Source organism: Triturus cristatus, chromosome 7 (genome assembly GCF_964204655.1).
Source record: "Triturus cristatus chromosome 7, aTriCri1.1, whole genome shotgun sequence".
NCBI lineage: Eukaryota > Metazoa > Chordata > Amphibia > Caudata > Salamandridae > Triturus > Triturus cristatus.
Genome location: NC_140590.1, coordinates 908810149 through 908831885, shown reverse-complemented (window position 1 = coordinate 908831885; position 21737 = coordinate 908810149). Strand labels below are relative to the sequence as shown.

Below are 21737 nucleotides of genomic sequence, written 5' to 3'. Positions count from 1 at the left end.
TCTGCCAACAGGCCTGCTTTTTCATCCACTAGGATCAGAGCAGGTAGCCACAGCTTTATTGATCAAGTGTTTTCTATGTGATCTGTTGAATTTTTAGACATCACCTTCCTGAGAGTGTAGTGTGTGGCTGTACACAGTACTAGTAGTATAACATAGCTCTAGTTAAAAAAAAGTCATAAATGGCTAGACTATCTTTTGTTACTAGTACAGTACTAAGTAACTGAACCACAAAAACAAATGCAACATTTCACTGATGTTCTTCTCCTTTCTTCTTTGCTTTTAGGTGCACAAAAGACAGAGTAGGAGGTGTCATCGGCATCACCTGGCTACCCGTTGTACTGCCAGCCAGCCAGAAGTCCTGCTGCGCATCACGCCCACGTGTGACCAGAACTTGTTGTGCATCTGCCTCCTGCCTGACATCGGAATAAGATGGCCCCAAAGAAAGGTACCAGTTCCAGTACCAAGAAAGTTGCTGGTGAGAAGAAGGAACAGAAAAAGGAAGTGCCATTAACCACGACTGGTGGTGTGCCGGCCAAGGTTTTTTTTGGCACCAAAGCGTTGTCCGGGAACCAAGCTGGGACCAGCACAGCGGTCCAGCAACCCCACCAACCTAGGCCCAAGGGCTTTACTGTCGCAGAGGTAGCCAGTCTACTAACGGGCAGCGATGTTGAAGAAATGTCATTACCGCAAAGTAGTACACAATCAAGTTCAACGCAGGCGCAAACTCAGCATATCAGTGTCAAGCCGCCGCAACCAGAACATCAGCAGCCGCCGCAACCAAAACAGCAGCAGCCGCTGCAACCAGAACAGCAGCAGCCGCTGCAACCAGAACAGCAGCAGCCTCCGCAACCAGAACAGCAGCAGCCTCCGCAACCAGAACAGCAGCAGCCTCCGCAACCAGAACAGCAGCAGCCTCCGCAACCAGAACAGCAGCAGCCTCCGCAACCAGAACAGCAGCAGCCTCCGCAACCAGAACAGCAGCAGCCGCCAGAACCAGAACAGCAGCAGCCGCCGCAACCAGAACAGCAGCAGCCGCCGCAACCAGAACAGCAGCAGCCGCCGCAACCAGAACAGCAGCAGCCGCCGCAACCAGAACAGCAGCAGCCGCCGCAACCAGAACAGCAGCAGCCGCCGCAACCAGAACAGCAGCAGCCGCCGCAACCAGAACAGCAGCAGCCGCCGCAACCAGAACAGCAGCAGCCGCCGCAACCAGAACAGCAGCAGCCGCCGCAACAGCCCACCATAGTAGTTGTTGCTCCTGACGTAGGGGCATTTCAGGAAATCGAGCTTCCTGCAGACAAAGCGGAGCGAAGTCAAACCACTGTTTCAGAACATCTATTGTCTTCCAGACCACCAGCAAGGAAAAGGAGGCTTAGTCCATCATCTTCTTCTTCTTCAAGCCCCGCTTCTGATGATCGTGATGACACTTGGGTCCCACCAGCTCGGTCTGAGAGTGAAGTACGCCACAAGACATTGCTTCTGAAAAGGAAGGTCCCAGAAAAACTTAGAGTTATGGAGGTAGATGTAGAAGAGGGGGGTGATGATGTTGATGAAGACGAGCCAGTCATCACGCACATTACTCCCGCCCCAAAGGGATTGGAGACCGACATTCTCACCCTATCCAGAAAGGCTGCTACTGAGCGGGATGTAGCACGGATCTCACCAACACAGGTTACACCACCACTACCTCCAGCTGCCATATTTTCCAAGGCCCGGCAGGGACCTACATCCAGCTCAACCATCTCAGTAGGAAGTGGTAGTAAAAGTCACAGTGTAGGTGGACAGGGTCACATATTTTCAAGCACCCCCTCAAGTTCATCTGGTGTTGAAAGTGGCACATCCAGCAGTGCCAGAAAGTTCTCCTCCCCAGTTTGGGACTTCTTTTCTGTTCACGCCAAGGAGGAGAACGTTGCTATATGCGCAATTTGTCGGCAAGGTGTTCGGCGTGGTAAGCTTGGTACAAACTATGGTACCGGAGGACAAGCAAGTCATCTCAGAATACACCACACTATCGTGTGGGAGGATCACCTACTTAAGTTAAAAGAAAGTAGGAAAACTAAACCCTTTGAAGTTGGTCAGGAATCGGGGAGCGATATTATTGTGGTGGCAGGTGAAGAACAGGGAGGCATTTCTAGCCCTGTCTCCAGTAGTGCAGTCACTGCAGTGGTAACGCCCACATCCTCCTCAGTAACATCAGAGTGGCACCGCAGTAAGAGCCATACTCAGAGTGTGGGTGAGACACCAAGGCGACCGGCGAGTACCTCAATGAGACAATCTGTGTCGTTGGGCCTTAGTGGGTTAATGAAAACAGCACCACTAAGGAAAGTAAGCCAGCCTACCATTGACAGCATGTTTAGGTTGGAGGGGCAGTTCCAACGCAACCACCCAACGGCACGATTGTACAATGCGAAGCTGGCTAAAATGTTAGCGCTGGACCTTCTTCCTTTTTCATTTGTGGAAGGGGTGGGTTTCCTTGAATTTGTGTCTGCCATCTGCCCGAAATGGAAAGTTCCCAGCCGGTCCTATTTCGCAAGAATTGCTGTTCCGGCACTACATCATGATGTGCTGGAATTGGTTGGTCACGGTTTGCATCAGAGTGCTGTGCACAATATCCACCTGACAACAGACATGTGGACCAGTTGGCAAGCCACAGATTACATGTGCATCACTGCACACTGGATCTCTTTTGTGGGGGTTAGAGATCAACTATCTGCACGAGGTGTTGTTGACACAGCTGCAATTTTTGAAGGTACTCGGAAACATGCAACTGTAGCCATGTTCGCCATGGAGAAATCTCATACGGCTGAAAACATTTTAGAAGAGTTTCGCACCAAGGTTTTGGAATGGCTGCGGCCCAGAGGGCTTGGTATTGGTTTTGTTGCCACAGACAATGGCAGTAATGTACTTAAGGCCATGGAACTTGGTTCCTATTTCAGGGTTCCGTGTTTGGCACACTGCATAAACATTATAGTGCAAGACTTTCTGAACAAAGAACCCATAGTAAGCAATTTACTGGCCATCTGCCGAAGAATATGCACTAATTTCAGCCATTCTTTTAAAGCTCGGAAGCAGCTGAGGATCCTCCAACGTGAGCGTAGGATGCCAGTCAAGGCACTCATCCAGGAGGTGGCAACACGTTGGAACTCAACGTATTACATGCTTGATCGTCTGTACGAACAGCAGAGGTCACTCAATGAATATGTCTGGTACAGAAGCAGTGATGCTAGTGTTAAAGGCATGACCCTTCAGAGGGAGCAATGGACCCTAATTCAATGCCTGACTGAGATGCTGTCTCCTTTTGAGGTCTTCACACGTGAAGTCAGCAAGGAGGACTGTACAATGGGCCAAGCTATCCCATTGTTGCAAATGCTAGAGCATGAGCTGAATAATGTGTCTGAATCCTACAAAGGTGTAGAGGACAGAAGGCAAGCCCATGACTTGGTGGAGAGCTTATCCAGGCGCTTATCAGAAAATGTAAGGATACAAAATAAAATTTTGTCACAAGAACATTACATTTGTGCCACAATTCTGGATCCACGTGCAAAATTAGGACTATTCCTTTCTTTTTCCGACAATGATGTTGCCCACTACAAAAGTTGTATAGCTGAAGCAGCCATCAAGTTGGAAAACGAAGGGCTGCTAATTAAAAGCCCGCCACATCAACCCACAACAAGTACTGATACTGAAGCAGGCCATGCAGAATCAAGTGCAACTTCGTCGGCTGAGAGCAGTGCGGTTGGCTCACAATCGCAACACTCACCATCACCATCGACTGCAAAAACAATAACTGGATCATTCGGCCGAGTACAATCATTATCAGATTGGTATGTAAAGATGGGCCGTAAGCACAGTGCTGATGCACAGAAAAAACAGCACAAAAGCTTACCAGCAGCAACCCTGAACATTGAGCGGATGGTCCAGGCCTATCTGGACGACCCAACAGAGGTGTACGTTGATCAAAACCCAGTGCAGTATTGGTATAGGAAAAGGTCTGAATGGCCACAGCTCAGCAGGCTGGCGATAAGCTATCTGGCTTGCCCTGTCGCAAGTGTCTCTTCCGAACGTGTTTTCAGTGCTGCTGGTTCCATTGTAACCTTGAGAAGGACCAGTCTATCTCCCAAAAACGTGGAGAGGTTAACAATGATCAAAATGAATCAGCACTTCATACCACCGAATTACACAATGCATGAATCAACAGAGGAAGATGAGGACAGCGGCTCAGGTGACGGAAGTATTGTGTCAGATGATTACCTACTACTGGAAGATCCCCCAGAGTTTGAGGACGAGCTATACTTCCCTGACAATTAGGCTCGCACTTACTGTCTTCCTCCCTTTTTTCCCCCTTTGTTTGTGTCTGTTGTTCCGGTTATAAACTTGTGAATCGCAACCAATGCATTATCACCGTCTTCTAATCTTCTAATTTAAGATACAAGTTTCAGGTGTCTGCCATTTGACACTACAGTCCTCAGAATCCAGCTCCTCCGCTCGATCATACTGCATCTCCTGGTCAATTCCATTTCCCTCATGAATGATGATTGGATGATGGTAACAACAAATTCAAACTTTCCTCGTCCTTCCAAAACAAGTGGACCATGAATCTGATGACTTCTATAGCTATCCTCCTTCAGAGCCGAGAGAGACTGGCCATTAACTGAAAATAAGATGCAACAGGTAATGATTGATGCCATGCATTGGCCGCAGAATAGCAGTCTGAATGATGTAGATTTTGTTGTGTGTGTTGCGCATGAATGAATTGATGTAATTGTGCACTGCCACTAATCAACATTCTACAGAACACACTAATTGTCCCCTTCTGGCAAACAAGAAATGTGTACTTCTCCTGCATCTTGGTGATACATTGCTTTTAATTCAATACAGGAAGGGGACTCACTCAATCTGCGCAATGCAAATGACTGTGACTTAACAGCACCGTCCATCATGATGATGGCGAAAGAGACGGCCCGTTAACTTAAGATGAGAAGGAACAGGTAATAAATGATGATAATTAATGGCATGCATTGGACACCTGACTCTGAGCTATTGGTCTTTGTGTTTGCGTTGTTTGTTGTGCACAAAGTGATGTCAAAGTGTACTAGTGGTAATCTATCTTTCTGTACACAATAAAGAATGACTCAAGTCAGTAATATTTATATTTCTACTCTTGTTGTGTTATAAAAATTACACTTGTACTGCAGGCCGATCTTCAGTCAGTAGAAGTATCAGAGCTGATGATGAAGTCAGGAGGATGTTTCATGAGTGGCATAAAACGGAAAAGCCTAAAGGTAAACACGTAAACAACAACCACAGCACACCCAAATGTCTGTGTAGAAGTTGAATAGAGTGTAGCGGTGGGATGACTGCAGTGCATTGATTTTACTAACTTTAACTGTAAAATGCTATGTCTGGAATGGATAATGTGCTTTGCGTTTGTCCAACTCTTTGAGAGAAAAAAAAAGGACTCTAAAGTGTTAACGTAGGATATGCTAATGGTAAGCACTGTGGGCCTGATCTCTCCTGTTACTGTTGAAGGTCTATGCTGGAAACAGACTACAGTAGAGATGATGCATATGCATACATGCCACCTCGGAAAGTGTTCTTGTTGCACTACACCATCACTTGTGCATTTGTTTTCACTTTCTTTCTGAATATCCCCTTTGGTTTTCAATCTAAAATTACAGGCCGGGCCTTGTCCAAAACTTTGTAAAACATTACAATGCATATTAATTACCTTACCAATCAATCACCTTTTTATTCCAGCCGGGCAGTGGCGAGTGGTGAGGCGACACACCCAAGATTGATGGACGAGAGGAGCAAGAGGAATGCCGAGATGCAAAAAACCAGTCCACATTTTTGACCAGGATAAGACAGTAACAGTATCCACTTTTCACTTCTTTTAAATAATTTGATTAATATCTTCTATACATTCTTTACAACAGTGTGTTCTTGGAGTTGTTATTATCAATCATCATTACGTTTGCTCTGTGTTTACGATTCTTCACTACCAATATTTAAAATTTCTATTTGCTATCTGTTAAAGTATTAAGGCCGGAACAGAACAAGAAATAGAAGTGTATGTAATCCGGGTCTCATCATGCATGCATTTCCTTTTTCTACCTTAACATATGGAATGGATATGGTATGGTAGTCTTCAATGATTGTCGTTTGTTTGTCTATGTATGCATACTGTTTTTCTATGTCAAACCTTTCCCAAAATGCCCCTTCCCATCCAATCAACGGACCCTAACCCTCTTCCCCCGGGCTGTGTGACTTATTGTCGAGGTGTAACTAAATTAAATGTACACCAATACTTAATCACACACTTGCTGGGGCGGATGTGGTGAAAGCAACACTACTTCAATTTCAATGCAGAGCGATGATCTTCTTCTGCTTGCCCACCCATGAGTAGGATATTTCAGAGGTTATTTTATTTAACAAAGGAACATATACCTCAGCATGAATTGCCGGCATTGATTGGATTTGTTTGTTGTCATTCCTCATATACAACACTAACTGTTAGACTGTAGGCATAGTCAAGTCGACAAAACTATAGTTTGTAACTCTGTCTAGTAGGCTATCCTCATAATAACCAGCATTCAGTTTTTTTGTCAAATATTTGAGCATATAATTGTTGCTCGGTAAATTCTGTGATGTACTTCATTCAACTACTCCTCTAACAGTCTCTCAAAGGCGATTGACTATCTCCTTTTCTTTTTTTGGAAATGCTGCCACCCTGCCAGTGTATACTACTACTACTATACTACCACCACCACCCCAATCATGGCATGTATGAAAAAGGAAACCATCTTCACCATGCAGCCAGTGCTGTGCCACAGTTGGACATAAACATCAAGCACCGGTAAGAGAGAAGTTTGGGGGAGGCAGAATCAATAATGGACATGTTGTCAATGATTTCAGTTTCAAACACCACTCCAAAGAATGCATAGTAGGACCAGTCAATGAGTGAGGTGTGTCGCATCTATCTGTTTGTGTCTTATACAGTCAGCAAATTATTGAAATCAAACACACGCTATGGGCGGCCACGCACCAGCAAGGAAACAGTGTGATGTAAAACAGTTACCCCACCTACAAAACATTAACAACATTGCATGTAACATGGAAAAATATATTTAATTGACCCTAACAAATAAACTAAACCCACAAAAGCTGACCCACCCACCTCCCTAACCCCAACGACTGTCCATAGAAGTAGAGAACGCCCAAACGAGTGAAGAACGAACAGGAATTAAAAAAGGGGCAGTGACAGGGACCAACTGGTGGGGCGGGACTGGAGGAGGACACGCATCTGGTCCTCTAAATGGGCGACGCGGCGTCTAAGGCCGCGGCAGTTGCAGCCACAGTGGGGGGGGGCACCGGAGATGACACGGTGGCGGCGGTCAGCCGTCCGGCGGTGGCGCCGTACCGCTGGAGGGCGGTGGCTGGGGCCCGGGGCACTGGAGGAGCCTTCAATAGCTGCAGCAGCCTCCTCCTCCTCCTCGGCTAGGACCACCAGCCGCCGGTATTCCTGCTGGATTGCCTCCAGCTTCCGGCGCCGTGCCTTGGCGGCCAACTCCTTACGGTTGAGTTTCAGAGTTGCTGTGTATCAAAAAGAAAAAAACAAGACAATTGTAAAATATAGTCTTAATAAAACAGTAGGACAAGGTAATTATTTATACACATAGTGGCATGGTAGAGTAGCACTATAAAATAAAGCACAGTAGTACATAACATTTTAAATGTCGCCCGTCCTTCTTCCTTCCACCTGTCTTACACTTTTTAGTTGAACAGTGCACCAGGTGCTCTTCTCCATAAAACTTTCAAAGCGGAGTTGAAATCAGATAGATGAGGACATTGGTTACTCAATACTCCGGCTCCTAGTCCTATACCTAGAACTCATACTTACTTACGACATCGGATAGCGGGCGGACTTTGTCCACCCGCCATCCGACTGCTAAAAAGGGTGGGGGTCCCGTGGGGACAATTAATTAGGATGATGCGCCCGGCACAGTGGCGGGCGCACCCTGTTTTTTAAAATTTAAATTCTGGTTGGCTTTGCTGAAAGCAATGCTAAAATGTTGTGCTGCTTTTCCAAGCACAACATGACGGGCCTCGCACGGAGCCTGTCACGTTTTGCTTTGAAAGTCGGGGGGGTACCATAGCATCGGTAGGTACCCTCCATGGGGGCCCCCAAGCATACGCTGCAATGTGTGCAGGCCTTTCCGTGGCGGACGGCAATGCCGCCACGCAAAGGCATTCCAAAATGCAGATTATATGGCTGCCGGTGTGGTGAGAGAGACACCACCGCCATATTGAACCCTTTTCCGCCTGGACATGTCTGAATATTTTCTACAGGGATGGCGGGAGGTTTGCCCCTGCGGTGACGGCAGTGAATTCCAGCCAGACCGGCGGGGGCAATACGCCCACCATCCTAATGGGGCCCTAATTCACAACTGTACAGTATACATATACATACAGTACACCTTTGCAGTGAGTGTGCTGTCAAGTTCAACAATAGTTAAAGATTATGAATCTAACTTACCACCGCCTGCCACTGGTGCTGCCACTCCCCCTCCGTTGCTATCTGCAACTGCCGCATCCTCGCCCTCGGCGTCGCCTTCGCTGGCCCCAGCAATGGTGGTCGGTAGTGCGCCTAGAAAACATTACACATTTATTAGGCGACATATACACCTCCCCCCTATTGATCAGTAGCAAGGTTGAAAAATGAGTTAATACTAACATACATCACTAGTACAAATCAGGTAGTAGTAGAGTAGACACTAAGTTATATGATCATTGTAGCATTTGCTTGATTAGCCCTAGCCATGCACATGTGACGTTACCTTTACCTTGCAGCTTCTTAAGACACCTTTGAGCCCACATGACCTGCCTCACACTGCTACTGTCTAGTCTACGCGCTGCGTACAAGCAGTCAACAAACATTAACAAGCCACTTTTTTAGGAAGAACTGGTGTACTACTGTTACTGTTAGTCCATATTGCTTATCCATAGATGCTACACTTTTTGGCACGGCTGAGAAATGCTTGCAAGTTGCAATATACTAACGCACACCATTTATTTTTTCGCATTACAGACGCAAGATTCCCTTCTACGAACCAGAGCTTCTGAACGATGCACCAACTACCAGTACTAGGTTCTTCTGAGGTGAGGGGTCCCTTCACTCACATCTTCATTTATAAATGTATATAAACTAAATTGCTATGGGATGGTGGTGCTGCCTTCCACCACTGTTCAGTTATCATGATTTAATTCCCAACTGTATAAGTGTAACAATGTATATTGTTTTAATGTTATTGATTTGCCGGTTGGTGCTGCTAAGAAAACAGTGTACAGACCTTCTCAAATTGAAATAAACATTTTAAACTTACATAGACTTCGTGGTATTTGGTGTGGAGTGGACTAACTTACACGAGTGAGCAAATTAAAGTAAGGGTGTGCATGTGAATTGCTTCCACGACAGAGGTTGGGTGTGTTATGTTCTGGGTTGTCTACTTGTTGGTTATCTTGGGGGGAGGGTTCCGAGACCTAATAGGTATGACAAGACAGTACTATAGTCAAGCAGTGGAATTGTGGTGGGTGCGGAATTTCTGATTGAGGTGTGCAAGGAAGGTCCAACCTACCATCACCAACATCCTATTTTCTGGTGCAAATGTATGTGCAAGATCCCTACAACAGTGGTATGTCCTATAGGGTATCATATCAAAATATTAAGAAATCTGGTAGGGCTGTTGTTGCTGTGAATTTTCAAAGCCTCAACATCAATAAGAGTAAAAAGTAGTACAAGACAACGACCCAACGGATTGTACGAGCTACTGGTGAATATGAGTTTTATATTACAACCTTTCACAAAGAGTGGCACTGGCCAACTGGGCAAGACTAGCTACTACAGTACAGACAGACAGACTGATAGTAAGTAGTAGTACTCAGTCATCATAGCGGAGGCAGGGATAAGCTTTTTGAAACCGTACAGATCGAAGGATAATTGGTGGTAAAAAAATAGCATTTGGAAACACACTATAGTTCGGGAGAAATGGGGCAGTAAAAGTTATGGAATAAGAAATATTATTAAAAACAAGAAGACTTACTGGGGCCAGCAGAGGAGCCCTCAGCGGTGTCCTCCTGGTGGTGTTCCTGTCCCGCCGACTGTCCAGTCCCTGTCGGTCTGCCCCTGGGTGCTGATGGACAGGAGAGATATAAGAATTAAGAAAGAGACAAACATTGATGGATGGTGTCAAACAAATACAATATTTTTCAACAACGGTCAAAAAACACTTATGTAAACAACAATTGCAATAACTACATTGACCGATCTCATCTGGTCAACATGTAATATCGTGGGATTCGCAGTTCGACTACTTAAGTTACTATTTATCAACAGTAATCCATTCTTCTATTCTGATTCCAGAAAACTAAGTTACAAGTAAGCCTAAGTATTAGTACAACGTACCACCCAACCTAGCCCACCTATTCCAGGCATGCCAATTGTACATTAAGTATGCATTTCCACTGTATTCCTCAACAATGTGTATGATCCAATCATGGAGGACACATGAACATGACTACATTTTTTTGTATACACCAAATTTTGGTTTGATTGATGCTGATCTGCTACTGCTAAGTAACTGCAAAGCCTACCTCCACTCATTGAACAAACTAGAAAGGTTCTAAAGACTGCCGTACTAGCAGCACGTCACGTAACTGAGTGAGGGGGGGCATCACGCATACCACTAACCAATTAGAAGCTCATACAAAGTACCTAAACCTATGTATCAATCCGCCCCTATCTATTAGTGACAGGACAAAGTAAGGAGTGGACGTGAGTCACTGTAGCATTACGTAACTTAATTTCTCTAAAATAAACTCGTAAAGAATCACGCTAAGCAAGCGCAAACGCAAAGCTGCAAACAAGTAAGATTAGTAGTAGCGCAGAAGAGCACCTGTGTCATAATCACAGAAGACTTTTAAACGTTATTAACCTGGAATGTATTGCAAGCAGCAACATTCTAGCTGGTTGGAAGGAAAAAAAGATATTCGCAATATATAACATAGAGCAGAAGAACAGACACAAAGTTGTAATAATTAAATAGGTACTCACCAAGCCCCGGGACCTCCACTCCTAGCAGGTCCAGCAGGTCCTGCTCACGGTCCAGGATGTCGGACCACCGGTGCGTCAGCTGTGCCTGGGTGCGCCGGACCCCAGAGATGCGCGACACTGCCCGGCGCACCTTCCCCCACCGCTGCCGACGCTCCCGGAGGCCGTACCCGGACCCAGGCCTGCCACCTGCTGCCAGGGTTGAGGGGAGGTGGCGCTGCACAAAGAAAATTAGTGCAGCCAACTCCGCCTCCCCAAATAAGGCCCGTGCATGCACCCCTTGTGGGCGCCGCCTTCCGCAAGGAAGGCGGTCGCGGCTCTGGCTGCGCCGGCGAACAGCCCTGCCCTTGGACATGGTTCTGGGGACGGGGCGGGAAAGAAAAGGTAAAATAAATAAAGGAGTAAAGGAAATAAATAGCGGGCAATACAAAGAGAAAAAGTAGCTAAAAAACAAAAAAAAAGTAGACAAAAACCAAAAATATAGAGGCAGGAAAATAGTTAGAGAAATAATAAGTAATAAAGATCCAAAAAAAGTGGCTATAAACAAAGGATTGAAAAGATTTAGGGAGGATTGAAAATCAGGCCCCAGAACCATGCAATAGAGTGGAAAACAAGATGGCCGCGCCCATTGCGACCACGTGCGCAAGTTCGCGCGATATTTTCTCCCTGAGCAAGCAAAAAGCAACGCGATCAAGTAAAAGCGATCGCGAACAGGAAATATCGACCGCGAACATGCATTGCGCGACCCGGAACAGGAAGTAAACAACGCCAGAGGGCGGGACAAGTGAAAACAAGATGGCCGCGCCCGTGAGCAACCGCATGGGTAAGTTGGTGACCCGCGAACACGCAAAAAATACCGCGAACAGGCAGCAAAAAAGCTTCCGCGTCTTCGCGATATTTCCGGCGTGTTTGCGGAGATTTTCTGCATTCTCGCGATAATTTGCGGAAGTTAATTCCGCAAATTCCGCCCACCCCTATTAAAATATCGAGGTAACCAGTGGGCCGTAATATAGGATTTCTCAGCCCAGAGACCCCCACAAGTGCTGCACATGAACAGCAGGAATGAAATAGAAAATCCTGCCATTTTGGGGTTCTTTTGATGAGGTTTGCCTGTCCTTTTCTCCTGATGTTGTACACTAGCGTCCAGAGTATCCTTTCAGGGCCTCTTCGCCTCTGAATCATTTTAGGGAATTTCTCCTTAATGGTTCCCTAGAGCATCTTTCTTTAGATTGCTTTTCAGATAAGGAAGAGCTCAGGGACCTGCCCTCCTGCACCTCCGCTCCTAGTGACCTGCAGTCTCCACAGGTACACTCAAAAGCCCTCAATGCAGACTACAGCACTTGCCTGCACTCTTCTGGTCATATGACCATTTGTCAGCTTGCAGGCACCTATGTGTCATGGCTATCCCCTCTTGGTAAACCTCTATTGGGAAATTGTCTACGGAAGATCCAGGGTACAATTCCACCCTTTACTGGGGAGGCAAGTGCCCCAGAAAGTAAAAGCCTGGAGTCCAATCCCGTCAGTGATTAAATCACTGGAGGTACATCCTTTTTCTGTAGTTCCCCAATCTTTCTGAATCTCTGCCCCTGTGCGGGGATAAAAAGAGGGGGTGTATATTTTTTGAAAAGTGTATGACTCTATCTAATCCGGAGATGCCACATCATCCTTCCACCCCTGACAGAAACTTTCTAGGAGCAAACTGCCACCAAATCCCCCAACCCCTAAACAGCATCCTGGGCACTTGCAAGATGCCAGACTGCAGCTTAAAGGGTCTAATTTACATTTTAACAGAGAGGGAACTCTGTTGCAATGAATGACAATTAAGAATCGGGCATACCATAGGTTTGACGAGGGCAAACATCACTCCATCTGCAACATGGTCCCCCTCTTCTGGCAGCCCGATGGAGTAAGTGCCATTGGAGCTTGGCTCTATGTCAGCCCACCTAATTTGGCTGAGCGGACACAGCTGATATTCAATGCCTGCTACTGCCCCATAAAACCTGTTGGTAAGGGGCACTAAAAAGTGCTCAATGCTCTCCATCTTGGGAAGAAAATCTCACGCAGAGGGGGGAGCACTGCTTTTTTTATTTTAAAAAAAACGAAATTTCAATGCAACTTTTAGAAGTTATTCTGTTGGTGTACGCAGAGATAACATCATTACGCAAGTACTAATTTGCTCTCCTGCTGTAGCACTTGTTTTAGAAAACAATTTTGTTTTTATTTGTGAATGCAGAAGACAATTACCAGCACAGTTAAAACAAAAACAGATACAAGTATGTCTCTAATTAGTTCAAAAGTGGCAAGGAAAAAGAGAAAAAAGCTCCCAATAATATGTGTAAATTCAGTATAGATTAACTTATAGAACAAGTGAGAAATTTCAGGGAACAGCAGTCTCCAAAGGTGGTAGTCTATGGGGTAAAGTGTCTCAATGAATGCAAATTTGTCTTATTCATTGAAAATAAGGAAGGGATTTAAGTGGCTATAGGCAGGCTACATTCACTGATGTATTGAGCTACCTCTTGAGCTGAACCTGCTGCAGAAAGAGGTTACATCTACGTTTAAAAGCTGGCAAAAAGCATAGGACTTAGTATCAATACGTCTGAATACCTAATGGCACATTCCGCAGTCAATACCTGAAAGCTTGCTACAAGATTTTTAGGTCTCGCTGAGCCCCAGCGCTTGCGCTGGCTCGGAGAGACATTTTGTAGTTGCGATTTTAAAAGTGCTGCCTGTGGCCTAAAGCTTGAGTGCACGTGAGCGTGCACGCGTGCAGCCGCCAATCACTGCTGCGCGCGCACCACTCACGTGCTTGCCACACAGCGCTCCTCCAAGCGATCGCGATCACTTTCGCTTTGATCGCGATCGCTATTACTTTCGTTTTCACGGCCGCGCGGCCGTTACTTTTACGGCCGCGCGGCCGAAGGCTTGTTGAAAAGTTAGCATTTTAAATGTGGAGGAAGGGGTTGCATTTTAGAGGTATAGAGACTGTTTAATCCGGTTTCATGGGTCTCCCGGTCTAGTTTCACGGGTCACCCGTGAGATCAAATATTATTATTCCATATTTTGCCGTTGCCCAATAAAATACTGTCCTCGGCATTTACTGTCTTCCGATTCAAATACCGCTGACAAAAGCCCGTATGCCTACTGCATTCTCAGTCAGTGTGCGATGCCAGTCACAGGGCTTCTGACGTAGTGTTTGCCGTTCCCGTTGGCCTGGTGCCGGGGCGCATCGTCGAGACGTGCACTTGCTCGTAACTGTTATTATTATCACATCTTGAGCTTGTTTGTTTTTTTAGCAGCAACTGTACTTAGCTGATCTCCATGACAACGGAGCATCAAACATGTTCACTATTGTGCGTGTACAGTTCTGTCTAGCAGTCATAGATGCATATACGACCACATCCCCTCTTCCCTCCTCCAGACTAACGCACACATACAAATGCTGCCAGTAAAAAGCGATGCTGGTGCTCAGCCGTCCTGCTCCTATTCGGAGCCTGCAAACGCCCTGTGTAAGATGAGTAGCATTGGCGCCTCAGCAGAGCGGATAAGGAGGGCTGCAGCTCGCTTGTGTGGGAAGATGTCGATTTACTCAGAAATGTCAGCTCCGTCGCCTGTCATCTCACCTGAAAGCTGGCTTTCCCGTCGTTTTCATTCGGAACCAGGAGCTCGGGTGTCTGCAATCGTGGCTGGGCCACAGGCGCGCAACGCCCTTTGGGGTCAAAGGGCTGCCTATTGCTGGAAGAATTACCCTCCCACCCCCAAGTGTTTTCTAGGCACTTCTGTCACCTGCTCCAAATAAAAACCTGCCAGAATTCCTCCCATGATTCCAGTCTGCAAAGATGCACAAGAGCAGCGCACTTATGGTACCTAATTGGGGTACTAATCCGATAGGATTTTAATTATATTTTTTTAATTGTCAACATCATTGCACTTGGTTTGGTCTTTTGAACACCATATCACAGGGTGAAGGAAGGAAGAAGGTATGTCCCAAAGCAAGTGTGGGTGTGACGTATCCATTTCAAATGATATTTTAGCGCAATCAAGCAAAATTCACAAAAATGATGAAAATCCACGTTTCATTTATGTGCAAATAAAGCAGGGCCGGCTTTAGGGCGGTGCGACCGGTGCCACCGCACCAGGTGCTGGCTTCCTGGGAGCGCCGTGTTTGAAAGTTTATTAAGCTTTTGAAGCACCTGCTGCAGCGTTTCTTTCGGCCTGCAATTACCAGGCCTCACATAAATGTCAAGAAAACTCGTGTGATTATCTTCCTGGTGAGAGATCAGCGTTTTGTATAGTTGAGGTTTTGATTTAGGTGAAGTTAGTGCAGAGGGTTAATATGCCTGCTGCAAAGAACTTGTATCAAGTAGATTACATATGATGTAAACAGGTCAGCAGATTACTGCTTTCAAAAGAGACATCGTTTTGTTACTTGCAATTTATAACTTAAAGTCCTAATATACAACAGTGAGCTATTAACTTTCATCACAGAACTGCATACACACTGCAAAGTATACATTATTAGAACATTGATTAATGTTGCAAAAAGGGTTAATTTGGCTAGAATTCGATTCTTATTATTAAAGAAAACTCCCAACTATGCTGTTTCTTTTTCGACTCTGCGTTTGTGCTTCTCCACACCAAGCACTCTTAAACTATACTGCCTAGCAGTATGGGTGACATGTGACTCCTACACTTTCAGTGCTTTGGCTTAAGTAACATTTTCTATACACTGATTTACACTCGTATGATTGATTGTCTCTGTGTAATGTGTGTGTGATGCAAAGTGCTCGGACACCCTACACTGGTATGAGTGGCGCTATATAACTAATTCAATGCATCTGAGAGAGTGTGGTTATGGTGACTTGGTCACTGTTAAAGGGTGCTAGCGAGATGCTGGAGGTGTCCATTGGGGGGGCGCCAACAAACATTGTCGCACAGGGCGCCACCAGCACTAAAGCCGGCCCTGAAATAAAGCATTTTCCTGGCTGAATTTATCAAGCACTACATCGCTGAGGTTCAAAGAGAGCCTGTTAATGACTGACTAGGGTCTAGTGGCTTTAAATTAGTACAGCATGGTGTGCTGGTTTCACCATTCTTCTTGAAACAACTGCAAACGATCTGTCTGGAGTTTGTTTCATTGCAGATGGGTTCTCTCCACCTAGGGTGTAAGAGAAGCTGACCAGATTTCAGGAAAGGGAGGCTTGGCCCTGGGACCAGAAGCATGCTTACACCATCCCTCTGCATTGTAAATGGTGGTATCCCTTATGCGGTTGGCACTCTTCTGAAGGTCACTGGGTGGGCGCCGCAGATTATGTTTTGTCAACTTTGCTATCCAGATAGTGCTGCTGGTGCTTTAAGGCTACGCTCGAGATCTTCTGGTGCTAGAGGTCTACTGGTCCGTGATTCAGCCGTGACCATCCTGTCAGTCGAAGAGAGAATCACATAAAAGTGCCCGCTAATGAACCCCTACTAAAATAGCAGAAGCCCTGCCATGACAAGAGACCTAAATTGAACTGATTGAAAGTCCACACATAGAATACTGACAGCAAATAAAGAAAATCCTAAAATCTCACAATTTCCATGAGAACGAATGAAGAGCTATAATTGTATGGAAGAGAGTCGAAAATAGCACTGCAATGTACGCCCCCTCTATTAATTGGGGAACTTCAAAACATTCATCTGTGTCCCATTCAACTTTTCCCTTAAGCCCGCCCCCTCTACCCTCTCCTCATCAATTACAGCATTAAAATCCATTAGTAAATCAATGAGATTAGGCTGTATGTGAAAGCCTCCTCTGTTACATATCCAGTGACTTTAGCACTGCCTGCACATCATACAATTCTGACTTTCAGCACCTTAGGAATGCAGTTTATGGCCAGTGCATGCGAGGCATTCAAGCGCGAAGCTGGCATCTGGCATCGGACTTGAAAGCAGCAGACTGCTTTTGCCAGCGCGTGCTCGGCCTCACTTCCTGCATCCCCTCTTACAACAATTAACTTTCGTTATAACTCACACCCCATATGCCCGTTCCCTCCCACCCTTCCTTTGATGTCCGCTTTTCTTGTTGTTTACAAACCACGCCACACACTGCTGCACACTGCTGCATTACTCACTGCTGCATGCTGCACGACACTGCTGCACGCAGCACACTGCTGCACGCCGCACAATGCCGCACACTGCTGCACGCCGCTGCACGCCACACAGTGCTGCATGCCTCACACTGCTACACGAAACACTGCTGCACGCCGCACACTGCTGCACGCCACACACTGCTGCACGCCGCAGACTGCTGCACACCGCACACTGCTGCACGCCGCACACTGCTGCACTCCACACACTGCTTTTATGCGAGTTTATGCTACTGACATTGTAAATGACAATGCCTTTTATTTGTTTTAAAACCAAAACATAAATAAAAGGCATTGTAATTTTACAATGCCAATAGCTCAAACTCTTATAAATGCGAGACCTATTGCATTGCAAATGCTTGTTTTTTTTTTACATCGGCTCTTGGCCAAGAGTAAACACTATTGCTGATATGACAGCGGGAAAAAGATGAAGGCAGTGTTATGAGATCTTCGTAGTACCTCAGAACTGGTTCACAAAGCATTTTCATAGGTTTCCTATAGTCAGCATTTCTCTAATTGCAGGTGCTCATCACAAAGCTTCTTGATGCGGCCTTCGTCAGCAAGCAATCTTCCCAGAAGAAACAGGAGCAGGTCTCCCTCTGAGACTGACTTTCACAACCATGTCCACTTGCAAGGTCAATTTACATATGAAAAACAGCTATATTTATAAGTGCAAATTCATGTTTTCTAATAACAAAAAAAGCATTGTGTTCAAAAATATGTTTACTCAAAAGTAGTATTACCATAGTATGGTAAACTCGTATGCAGGAGTAATTTTATAGAGCAATTATGTACATCTACATATATGAGAGTTAGTGTTTTTTCATGAGAACTTTGTTGGACTATTCGTACCTTGGAAGATTTTGCATAGTAATTCTTGCCGAGGCCAGAACAAACAGAATTTCAAAGGAGAGAACAGAAACCCTCATAACAAAAATAAAAGGTGGAGGTGTAGAGTAAAATATTACTCCTGGAGAGCATAAAATACTTTGGAGGGGAAAATTTGCCTTTGTCAAGCATTTTAAAAATCAAACAGTTATGAATAACTGTTAGCATATGTGAGTACGACTAAAAGCCTTGGAGAATTAAAATATGAAAATCTCAACCCAAGCTTGGTATGATTTTTAAATGTATTTGTAAATAGGGTTGGGAGATTTTAATTAGAGGTAGGAGCACAATCCGCCAATGTCTCGCGACAGGCTTTAGTAGGTCTTCTTTTAGCCGCCGGATAGGCTGTTTACTCTTTTGCCATCATCCAATCAAGTTCAGAAGTGCTACTTTGCCAATCAAGATGTTTTTAAAAGTAGATTACGATTATCATTGTTAGAATAAAGGACACCAATCTAGACAAAATTACCAGATGACCCACGTGTACCTTTAGTCACAGTGATACCCTAAGTGTGCCTAGGGGAAGCAGCATTCTCCTAGTGATCTTTAAGTTCCAAAATCCAAGATAGCATGGAACAACCCTACTGCTAATGAGCTTTTGTGCTTCTCGTAATTCCAACTCACCTGAATTTAGTCCATTAGACTTCAAATAGATTATATTGCATAAAACAACACCTTCTCAGGAAGGCACGCTGAACAAAAGCGATGCTGGATCTAAAAAGGTCCGAATTTGGAAATAAACCAGCTCTGACCCACTCGATCAATCCTCAAATGTTAAAATCGTACCCTTAAGCAACGTATTAGCATCCTTAGTCCCAATTACTCTATAGGTTATCTTCAAAGCATGTTACAAAGGTGCCTGGAAGATAGGCAGGAAGTTTGAAATTAAGCTGGTATTGTGTGAATAACACGTAAAATGGCGTTCTTTAATGCAGTCATCTCATCATGTCATGGAGGATAAATAAAAGTGTCTTACTGGTCTTGTCTCATTAGAGTATGGTGGTTGAATTAAACATCCAGTATTCATGGTTTCAAGATTTACAAAAAAGAAATTTCTCATACTGATCTCAGACTTCTGTGCCTTTAGCCAAGTTGCATTTAGGATATACTTTTTATTTACTAAACCTGAATTTCAGCTTAATAATAAAGCTACATATATTGAACATCAACATGGATCTACAGAAAATCAACCACTGTCTCAATAAAGTATGCAACAAACTGAAAGAGGCAAACTGTGCTCAGACTTAGATTGTCTTATATTGGTAGGTACAGCATTGACCACTCCAGCGAGGTGTTGGGCTAGTTAAGGCAGGATATAGTATTATAGAGTCAACACACCATAGATGAAATATTCAGAAAAGGATTTCACTTGGAAGATAAAATATATCTGTGATAACATTTCTATTTTGTTTTCATTGAAAAGTAAAGGAAATGCAATGCATTTGGTAATGAGATGAAACACAATTCATCAACTCTTAACACTAAATAGATTTTCCCAAAGAAATCACCATCACAATTTCCTCCCACAGAAATCAATAATTGAATTTTACACTAACAGGGGTGGATCTAAGTACATATCCATATGCCAAAGCCAATGTCTCCTACTGCGCTGTTCACAACCACTATGTTGATCATATATCACTGTCACCAAGTGTAAGGTCCAATCCTCTCTTGTAGGAAAAAATGTACTGATATTTTGAAGGAAGGGATCTGAGAACTAATCTGCCTCAACAGAAGAGATGTCTGCTGCTGTGCTGTCTCCAATCACTGAATGGTTACATTCTACATTCAAAAGTTAATTCTCAATTTCAGTAATGTAATGGGAAACAGCATATTTTGTTTTTTAAATGTATGCATAATAGTTCTAAGTGTTCATGTTTAAGTTCTTGCAACAGTATTAAGTTTTGTATACATAACCAGAGCATACTATGATCACAGATATAGCCACTTCTGATTGTGGATGCAGGCCAATGTAACCACAGTGCATTATAGAAGATAATGTCACATTAATTAATTGACTAATCAAAAAAATACTCCACCATGCAAACACTATCAATGCTAAGAGTCGATCAGTAAGACTTACTCTTTCTCCCACAGTTTAAGGCCAGGGTTTCCATAAGAATGTAACCACTGGAATCAAAAGAGCTATTACTAGATCAACAGTTTCACATTGAAGAGAATCCAATCTTGCAGATGTGGTCACTGGTTGGCAAGGAGACACACAAATAATCGCACAGGTCCTTCTGTGCGTTTTGGATCCAACTACTGCACACAACACAAGGCAAATGTGGCACATAGGTCACATTTTTCAACACCCAGGAAAAGAGGGTGGTGATGCACATTTGCACATGTCATGCAGAGTGACTGCTGGTGGGGTTTAGAAATGACTAGGTTGGAGGGATAGTGCCACAGCCTTAACAATATATCTTTATGGAGAGACTAAAAGGTGCTTTAAAAAAAAAGGCAGCTCATTGTGTGACACTGGTTAGAAATATCTTACTTTCTTGCTCTGAAAAAGTACTTTTTATCTGTACTAGTGATTTAATTTTCTCAGTTCATGACTAGAGATTGGATTCAAGGGGACTGTTACCAATCCACGTGCTATTTATCCTCTGTGATGTGTGGCATAAACTAGTGTTCCATCCAGCTAGACAAGGCTACTTTTACTGCGCACAGCGCCTGGCATTGTCCACTTTAATACCTTGCATATTTCAAGCGTGTTGCTTTTGAACCTTCTGTGCATTTTAAATCCGCCTGCTATATTAAAAATTGTTTATTTTGTTGTGTTAGCCTCCCTCATGTTTTAGCCCACTACCTCATACCTGCACCTAAATTGTGACTTCACACACCGCGGTTTCAGCGGTCTCCCTCTAGGGCGGTGTACTGGCGATTTAGGAATATTCTGGTGCTTGAAGGGACGCTTTGCGGGCGCCATTTTGTTTAGCGCTCTAGTCGTCCGGCTGACGCGCTGGATTGTATTTAAGGGCAGAGAAGGCGGTGGGTCAGCCTAGACAAGGCTACTTTTACTGCACGCAGCGCCTGGCATTGTCCACTTTAATACCTTGCATATTTCAAGCGTGTTGCTTTTGCACCTTCTGTGCATTTTAAATCCGCCTGCTATATTAAAAATTGTTAATTTTGTTGTGTTAGCCTCCCTCATGTTTTAGCCCACTACCTCATACCTGCACCTAAATTGTGACTTCACGCACCGCGGTTTCAGCGGTCTCCCTCTAGGGCGGTGTACCGGCGATTTAGGAATATTCTGGGGCTTGAAGGGACGCTTTGCGGGCGCCATTTTGTTTAGCGCTCTAGTCGTCCGGCTGACGCGCTAGCGCTCTACTTAATCCCATCATGGACACGCGCAGCGTTGACGCGCAGCGGAAGCGCCGTAATCGCGCCGGAGTCACGCCAGAGTCCAGCCCGTCTGCGCCCGTCCGCGCTAAGGACGGGCTAGGGACTGGGCCGGACCTGAACTGTATGGGAGAAGGTGGCTGCAGAAGGGGTAGGTTTGTGTATGCCTATCGGGAGATGATAGCTTATCGACCTCCTTGGGTTCCATGTCATTTTACGTGCCCCCCGGAGGCCCTTTGTGATACATCTGCTTGCTGCTGTCT

At 44.9% G+C, this 21737-nt stretch overlaps 1 protein-coding gene and 1 long non-coding RNA gene across 4 annotated transcripts in view; both read right to left on the bottom strand.

Annotated features, from left to right (window-relative positions):
* Positions 1 to 21737, bottom strand: part of TENM2 (teneurin transmembrane protein 2) — a 2740530-nt gene that overhangs the window by 2216605 nt on the left and 502188 nt on the right. The window lies entirely within an intron of this gene.
* On the bottom strand, positions 7373 to 10282 carry LOC146810827 (uncharacterized). The gene is made up of 3 exons (XR_014965741.1): positions 10101 to 10282; positions 8537 to 8647; positions 7373 to 7593 (listed from the first exon to the last, which is right to left on the bottom strand). It is a non-coding gene; the product is annotated as an uncharacterized LOC146810827 (long non-coding RNA).